The sequence below is a fragment of the Lepeophtheirus salmonis genome, chromosome 3, assembly GCF_016086655.4.
Source record: "Lepeophtheirus salmonis chromosome 3, UVic_Lsal_1.4, whole genome shotgun sequence".
Taxonomy (NCBI): Eukaryota; Metazoa; Arthropoda; class Copepoda; order Siphonostomatoida; family Caligidae; genus Lepeophtheirus; species Lepeophtheirus salmonis.
In genome coordinates, this window is record NC_052133.2 from 13,664,956 (window position 1) to 13,673,998 (window position 9,043).

The window sequence follows — 9,043 nt, forward strand, 5'->3', positions numbered from 1 at the left end:
TACTTTTTGACTCATCACATTAGATATAAAAAATCTGAAGCTGTTACTATTCTTATTTACTCTAACTATAGTTATCTCTGTCAGCTGACATAATTTTTCTCAGAGTTATTACATTTTTAAGACATTTTCTCAAAAAAAAATTACACTAATCAGGATGTCAATCTTTTTAACATCTCTAGACATACTCGTATATATGCTGGGGTTTGTACCATTTGTTAGTTACATAAGTAGATTAACACCTCAAATACGATATTGAACATTTAAAAACAATAATTGACATGAGATAAGCATAATTAATTAATGCAATGATTGGAATTACAAAAGATCTTTGACATTTTATTATTATTATTATTATTATATTTCTTCTAAAGATGTACTTTTATAGATCAAAATGAAATAATCTCAGCCATTAGCAATGGTGATAAAAATGACTAGTGGTATAAGACCTTACTTTTACTGCTAGAATCTGCTAATAAAAATTACAAACTGTACAAAAATCTTATTTCAACTCAAAATATGTATCAAACTATCCTTCCAATAAATTTGAACCCATAATATCTAGGCCTAACCCGGAGGATATATAACCATACATCATAATCAATAGTCAAATCATCGCATTAAAATTGATCCAGTTGAACAAAAATCAATATTCATTAGTAATTAACTATCGACTCTTTCTCATGATAGGATATAGTACATAATTTTTTTTTAAATCGCTATTAATTATAATAATTTTATAGATATTGATATCTCGAATATATAATTATAATCAATTCCTTAACAAGTATTTGAAGGCTTACTCTACGTTTGGTCACAAATGAGCATGGAAATTCATATTTTTGAAGATTTAAAATATACTTATTTGGAGTTATTATCAGTAACTGATGGTTCCGTGGAGTGTATTTTTAGAGATTGATCTTTTTATTAGACTCGTGTAAGAACATTGAGCCAAATTCATATAGAACAGTTACACGAAACAAAAGATAGAAAAACAGTCATAATGAGCACTCGTTAAAACGCAAAACCTCTAACTAAAATTAAATCGAGTAATGTATTGGAATTTTTTTTCAAAGTTATGATCGATTATGTATTTTTTAGTGTTAGATTAACTTGACCTTGCCCTCGAGTTTGTCGAGAAGGATTGGACATCTTAAAATTACTCCTTGCCGTTTGCTCGGCCAGGCGTCCGACATTTCTTAATGGAGGGGCATTGTATGACACTCCCAATGATCCATTTGTACTTGGAGCGAAATAAGTCAACTTTTCTGGGAGAAACGTGATTCAAAAATTTAATATTGATATTTGGTTATATAGAGTCAGTACATGCAGAGTCTGAATTATTTGTTTGTTCCGAATTGTAATACAAATATTTATTTTCGATGAAAATTTGTCTTATTATTGACTTAATACTTGCATACGGAATGACGTAGTCTGGCCAGGCAATATAGTACATGCAACTGTTTCAATTTGCAAGTATGTTATATATAATGGAATATATTTATATGGAGTATCTTTAGTAAATTACTACGCTTTTTCATTTATTCTCCCTCTCCTGTTTAAATATAGGTCTGAGTTTGTATATTCGCTATTTAGGGCGCTCTCAATTTCTCCATTAAGCCTTGCTAAGTTATATAATTTATCTTATTAATTAATTATCGGAATAATTTTAAAAAAAACACCCTCAATGTATTCACGAGGGATATATTTTACCTTCTTTAAGGACCGACACGTAGTGTTGTCTATGTCCTTATTTGGGAACGAGGACTACGGTCCAGTCCTGTCCCATTTGTCGGTCCTTAAAGAAGGTAAAATCTATCCCTCGTGACGTCAATGAGGGTATCTTTTTTTTAATTATTCCTTTATGTAGTTTAACAAATTATACAACTAAGTAAGAATATAAAATGTTCATATTTTAATGAAAAAAGTAATATTTTCTGTAAGATATGTACAAAAATCTTAATAAATATTTCATATATCTACGATGGCTTTTTAAACCATCGTTATTCTTATCAAATATTCAAAGGACCAACAGTTCGGGATTGGTCCAAATGACCGATAGGACCGGTCCTAAGACTGGACTGGACCAAATACATAAGGACCTGCACAACACTACCGACAAGACCTCAGTCCTCTGTCCTAAATAAGGACGGACACAACACTAGTAGGGATGGCATTTTTGTATAGCGTAAGGAGAAGGTGAGAATGAGACATATTGTGCTCCTAAATTATGAGCCTTCTTAACATCATATGATTATTTTGGGGTGCGAGAATGAATTACTGCTATTAAAAGGATACCTTTCTACTCTTAAAATAATATTATATTTATTGGTTCAGAGATAATATTATAATTATATTTGAAAATATTATAGTTATAATTTTTTCATACATTCCAAAAAATCACACCAGAGATAAATGGGACTTCATCTTTCAGAGAGGGATGCTGGTACCAGAACGACCTATGATCGAATGAACATAACTGAAAAGTCTTTCTCAAAAAATATAATCACACAATAGTATTTTTCTCTACAAAAATCCCATCTCTACCAATAGGACCTATATATAAGCATAACTATATATTGTGTTAATGATATCATAGCTCTAGCATCTAGTAAATTCAATTTAAAAAGTATATACATACACGTCTCTTAATTTATGTGTCTACTTAAATTTTGTAATTAATAAATGCAATCAGTGGAGTTGTAATCGCTCTCATTTTATCTCTTAATCCAAAAGGAAATGAAATAGAATATATAGTTAATAAATATTAACTAGGATTTACTAGTTGTAATATCCTTTGAGGCCGATAAGAGTTGAATAAATGGTTTAAATTTCCGTTTTACAAACTTATTTTATGAAATCTTAACTCATTAAAATGTTGTAGTTTTTTTATTTGACTTTTTGATAAAATACTTTTTTTATTTTTTGTGTTGTTTTTTCATTCCATAAAGAGTTATGAACGTATATCACGATATTACCTCAGAAACACAAAAAAAAATACATTTTTTATTATTGTCAGCTGCCTATTTTTATGTTTTGTTCTGCCTAATCAATCACTTAACGTTGATTGATTGAATTCAAATTAGCTTTTGTTATGTTGTGAACGATTCCTTACCAATTATTAAATTGTTACACTCATCCAAGGCATAAAATTCGTACCCATGTTGTAGTTAATAAATAGGCTCGTATTTAATGAGAGTGTGTGTGATATACTAAATACAATATAATTATTTTAAAGCTAGTGTTGTATATCTCAGTCCTCATATTAAGAATAAAAAGAATCCAAGAAATCAAAAAGAAAAACAAAGGATCGACTTTTCAGTGAAACAGTTAACTAAATTGACTATCACCATTCGATTAAAAATATATAAATTTACAAATTAATCATAAACAAGGCATAATGGAGATATATATTTAATTGTATATAGCTAGCTTTAACTGACGATAAAATGAAGCAAAATGGATTTTTGTTTAAAAAAAGAGAAAAAAAAGATAACAAATTCTATCACATGTGGCCCATTTACAAGACAAATTGCTAATTTGCAAAATTAAGTTCTTATAAGTAACTTATTTTAACATTTTTTGATAGTGTTTCTCAAATTGTATTATTCACCATGTAAGAAAAACGATAAAACAATCAGTACTACTCATGTGCTTATTTGTTAAATTATATTCATTTAAATACTTTCAGTTGGAACCTTGTGCATAATGTACCTACTCCTTATGTAGTTAATTTAGTGCGTACTAATGAGTTAATATATTTCAACGATTGTGACATCGTGTATTCGTTACAAAAGGGTGGTGTATGTCGAATATATTTCTTTCCCTATTAAAAGAAACCTCTTTAGAAATATATATTGATAAGACGGCTCCATAAAACTCAAACAATTGATGGGGTTGAGTAAAAAGAAAAAAGTACTCAATAAATTATAAACTTGACAGTTATTTGTGGGAATTTAAAAAACAAATAAACATTTGAATCGAGTGCAACAATCGTGGGCACTAGTCAAGTCGAACTGAGTAGATACAACACTAATTAAAGCTCATCAGTTGGGGAGAATGATGTAGTTGCTTAACTAACAATTGATGCCCTACTCTTTTTCCTTGTCTTTTTGACAAAAAAAAATGTTGGGATCATATCCCAATTGCCAAATATTCAAGTAGATTGTAAATACATTACCCAAAAAGAGTATCTTCTTCCCCCAAAGGTCCATTTCTACTATTGGGTACGAAGTAACATGAAGCAATGAATAATGATGACTTATCAGAATGTTGAAAATAAAACTCCACAAACAAGTATGATGATCCAGTCTTATAAATCTTTATTTCTCTCTAGTAGAACTTCACTCTTCCCAAACTGATACTTATAGCATTATTTTAATCAATAAGATTCGTTTACTCTCTCCCATATCGATTTGTCTTCATTTAGTTGAGTAAGTAAATTAAAATGGTATAGGAGTATTTATAGAATGAAAAATAAAGAAGATTTTTATGACTAAATCATTAAAATAATAGAATAATATGTTATGAGAAGGGGGGTTGAAGAGCCCCCCCAGTTTCTTTACATATATTTTCATAGAATTTATTATGTAGATTGGAAAATAAATCCTGAGATATGTATTGTATAACTATATATACTCCAAACGAATAAATTAATTTCCATTTGATCAATATTCAATTAGTTTGATTGAGGTTCCACTTCCCCCTCTCTTTTCTCTGTTACAAATTGAAGAAACATAGTTATAGTCATAATTCAGGATTCCGAGCAGCCAGGTACGATTTTAGATGATGAGATTGAAATAATATTATTTATGCAACTTTTTCAACATTTTAGGGTTCCTCAAAAATAGAAGAAAAGGGGGTTCTCAAAGCTTTCTTTCGATAATGCTAATGCGAGTTACATCTATGAAGGAAAAGGGTTTGGTAAAATAATCAACATATATTTATACTCATTTGACAGAAGTTATTAATTATTTGAAAAAACTAAATTGTTATTGTATGATCGTATAGTCAATTATTTTTCAATTGATCTGAACAAAAGTGACCTCTATGCCTTTTATCGATCATTATAATGAACCTCAATCTCAGAGGAGCCTAGGTTAATAGCAATACAAGGTTATGTCATCATGTAATCGGGTTTGCTAGAATTTTTAGCTTGATGTACCGTATCGACTTCTGGCCAAGACACACATATATGTTGTCATAGAATATAATAGCGGTACGCTAACAGTAACGTCACTATTAAAAAGCGTTGTGGAAGTCAAATATTTATAGAAAAAGCTTTATAGTATAACCCATAAAAGCCTAAGGAGCGTTGATCAATCGTAGTTAAGAGTTGAATATGTTAAATTTTGTCAAATTGGGCGGAAGAGTATGATTGACCGTAAGTCGGTCATTATGAAAACAAAATGTTGTACATAGGACGATAAAAATATATAGCAACATAATTACTATTGTCATCTTTTTTCAAAACTATTACCCTAGTATACATGAAATGAGATTGGAAGAGAGGCTATAGAGAGCAAATTGTTCGTTATTTTAATAGAAAACAGGCACTACTACAAAGGTCCGGCATGGGATCACAAAGATCATGTGCTATGGAAAAATTTGTTTGTGGATTTTGTGGAGCATGATATCATGGTCTACTTTGCCTCTTTGCTTGATACTCCAGAATAAATCAATATAAAGAATCAACGACAAATGATACAGGCAATTGGGATGTGTCTATAACGCAATGAGACATAGTTTAACATAGCCCATGCTCCAGTAAAAATTGAGCTATAGTCACTTAACTTTTTAAAAAAGCTACTTTAAGGGCACCCTGGTCTTAAAAGTAAAAAAATAATCATTACCAAATCTATTTTTTTAGCCTTAGAAACCTACATGAAATTTTTTAGGAAAGTCTATTCATTTGTTTGGTCGTGATTCTAGGACTAGCCCATATCCCTAACAAAGTTTGTTTAGGCACTTGTCATTTAAAAAGGAACTCGCAATCTGGGGTATTACTGTGGAGAACTGGAGAACTTTTAAATATAAAAATCTGATTAGTTTACATAGGAATTTGACGTATAATAAATATTTTTATTAATTATTATTCGACATCAAATAGTTTGACAACTGTTTATTATATATTTTCATCCACATATATAATAAAACTTCCATCTCCCCCCCCCCACCTAAAAATTCCTCTTATTCCACTCAATAAACATGTATAACATGTATATGCAGTATGTAAGTATATTGAAACATTATTATGATAATGTCTATAAGAAGAGCGGATATATGGAATATAGAACGGAACTATTTCCACAATTAAAATACGTCCTCAAGCTAGAAAATAAAAGTATATCAAACTTTTAATATTATTATAATAAAGTAATAGAAAATATGTGTACAAACATATACATATGTACTATGTAATTTCCTTAGGAAGTTTTGTAGCCTCTCCTATTTAAAAAAAAAACGTGATAAAGAAAAGATATGAAAGGTTGCGCGATATACAAATGTATATATTTTTTTGTGCGTAGTCGAAAAAATATCAAAAACTGATATTAATTTCAGCATCTATACTAGTACAAAAATAATAGTATTGTGACAACACTAACGGTTAGAAACCCAAATGCTTTAAGTTTTTATACTTCCCCCCCCCCTCCGATTGGAATTCCCCTGCTGAGAATACTTAAAATAAAATAAATACGCAAGTAATTTCAACATTGGGAAAAAAATATGAGAAAGGTTCCGTGATTTAGATGAAAATAAATCGAGGAACAAATTTTGAAAAATAAATTCTGAAAGGTTGCAGGAATTCTCACTGTTATATTTTACTACTTTTTGCATAATAAATAATGTTTAACATTTTTCTAAATATTATATATAGATGGATCATTTTTTGACGACATCAATATTTTTTAATTACATATTGAACTATAAAAACAAGGAAATACCTACATTATAATTAGGCTTATTACAAAAACCCATAGTTTTAAGTTCTTTTACCGTCCCACTGATCCCAAGATTTAAAAAACATCCTTCTAACTATTTCTATAATTTCGTATAAAAATTAGTTAGTATAAGCGTTTGAAAAAGTTTGAAAGGTTCCGTGATTTTTTTTTTTTTTTGTATAAATAAAATATATCATGAAGAATCTTTCTTCTATTTTTTAACTATGAAAGGTTACGTCATTCTATTATATGTTTGATAATAAATAATTTTTGACAATTATCTTATTATTTTTACATATTTGTATGCGTATATAACTTTATAAGGAGTGAAAGTGGATTTATATATAACAAGTACGTTAGGGCTTTGTTTTACAATATCACAAACTAGTTTTCAGAAAATTTGGGTTTTTTTTTTACTTTATAATGCCTATTGAGTACTTCTAATAAATTTTTGCATTACTCATGCAAAATTATTATTTTTTTTATTGGGTGTCTTCCCTCCTTTTCAATTAGGAATCCAAGAATAATTTAACATCTATTTCAATTAATGGATCTTGTTGTAAATTTTTTGACTCCAAGAGATTACAATCACACATTCACAGTTTATATTGTTTTTAAAAATAAAAAAAACATAAAATAATTTGACTTCGATGGTCTAACAAAAATTCGACCGTCCCAAAATTTGAAATCACAGTTGTCAGCCTATAAAGTAAATGCATTTTTTTTAAATTAAGGATCAAGTATCATTGGACCATTAGTGGAACTAGTCCACCACTAATTGCATTAAGTACACAATTTGAATATTGATTTCTTTATAATATAAAAAAAGAAGTTAAGTGGTTTGGTCATGTTTGTCTCAAAAACAAAACAAAAATGTCTCAGAGTTTAAAAGACCTGGGCTAAATTAAAAAACTCAAATTTTAAAGCACTAAACTCAGGGAGGATGTGTAGTAACTGCAAAGAGGATGGTACGGAAAAGTATTATCAGCAATTATTTTTAAAATATTTAGAAAATGAAATTCAAAAATTATCTTTATAAAAAACCCAAAGGAGATTCAAAATAAGCTTCATAATAAGCCAAAAAATATCCAAAATTATCGGCGTTGATAAGCTAGGATTGTAAATTCCCATTTTAAGAATGAAAAAAGGGTGGACTGTAGATATCTGAAGAAGTGGCTACGTCTAAGTATTTCAATACTTTAAAAAAAATAAAAATTGGTATTGTTTCCCTGAACAATGTTTGCAGGAAAACCAATTTAGCTGTTATATTGTTTCATTAGAGTAGCTAAATGCAAAGCTAAGAACCTAGTCGCAAAACTTGCCTGTTATCTTGAATAGATTTTGTTGTTATATTAGTATATTCCCCCCCCAAGATGTCATGTTTTATGATAGTACAGATGACGTCACTGTATGCATCATTTTCCCTTATGAGATATTCAACTTTTTCTTTCTTTTGCGTAATTTAGCTAGTTAATTTTGTTAAAAGGATGAATTGATGGAAGTGTGCACAAGGGTGGCTAGGGGGCTATAGCACCCTCCAAAAAAAGAAAGAATCTAATTAAACATTAGTAAAGAAACTCACAAGAAAAAAGAAGTTAATTTTTTTAGGTGGGCAAAAAAATAAATCCATCAGACGCCCTTGAGGTTATATTGCTAGTTAGAAAATAATATTGAAGTATTTTTAACGCCCCTAACGACAAAAATAGTTGTACTGTTGTCCAGTATATTTGAACAGACATTGATCACATATTGTTCATTTCGCCACTTGGTTGTTAGCTTTGACTAAAAGGTAAGAGAAAACGAAAAATAGTCTGCATCTAGAAAATACTTTGATGTTGATTCTCAATTCTATTCTGATTCCTAGAAGCACTTATATTTGTAATACCCTCCCCCAAAAAAAAAAAAATAATAATAATAATAATTACAATTATTGTGGGTGTTACGGTCCAAAGTTAATGTGCACACACGTTTTATACTTATTATATTGAGTTAAATTATTAATATTATTACGAGAGTACGTTTGGATTTCTTGTTAATTTAGACTATAAAACTTTATCTATTTTATAAATACCAAATTTGACAAATTATTCATTTTACAAGAGAAT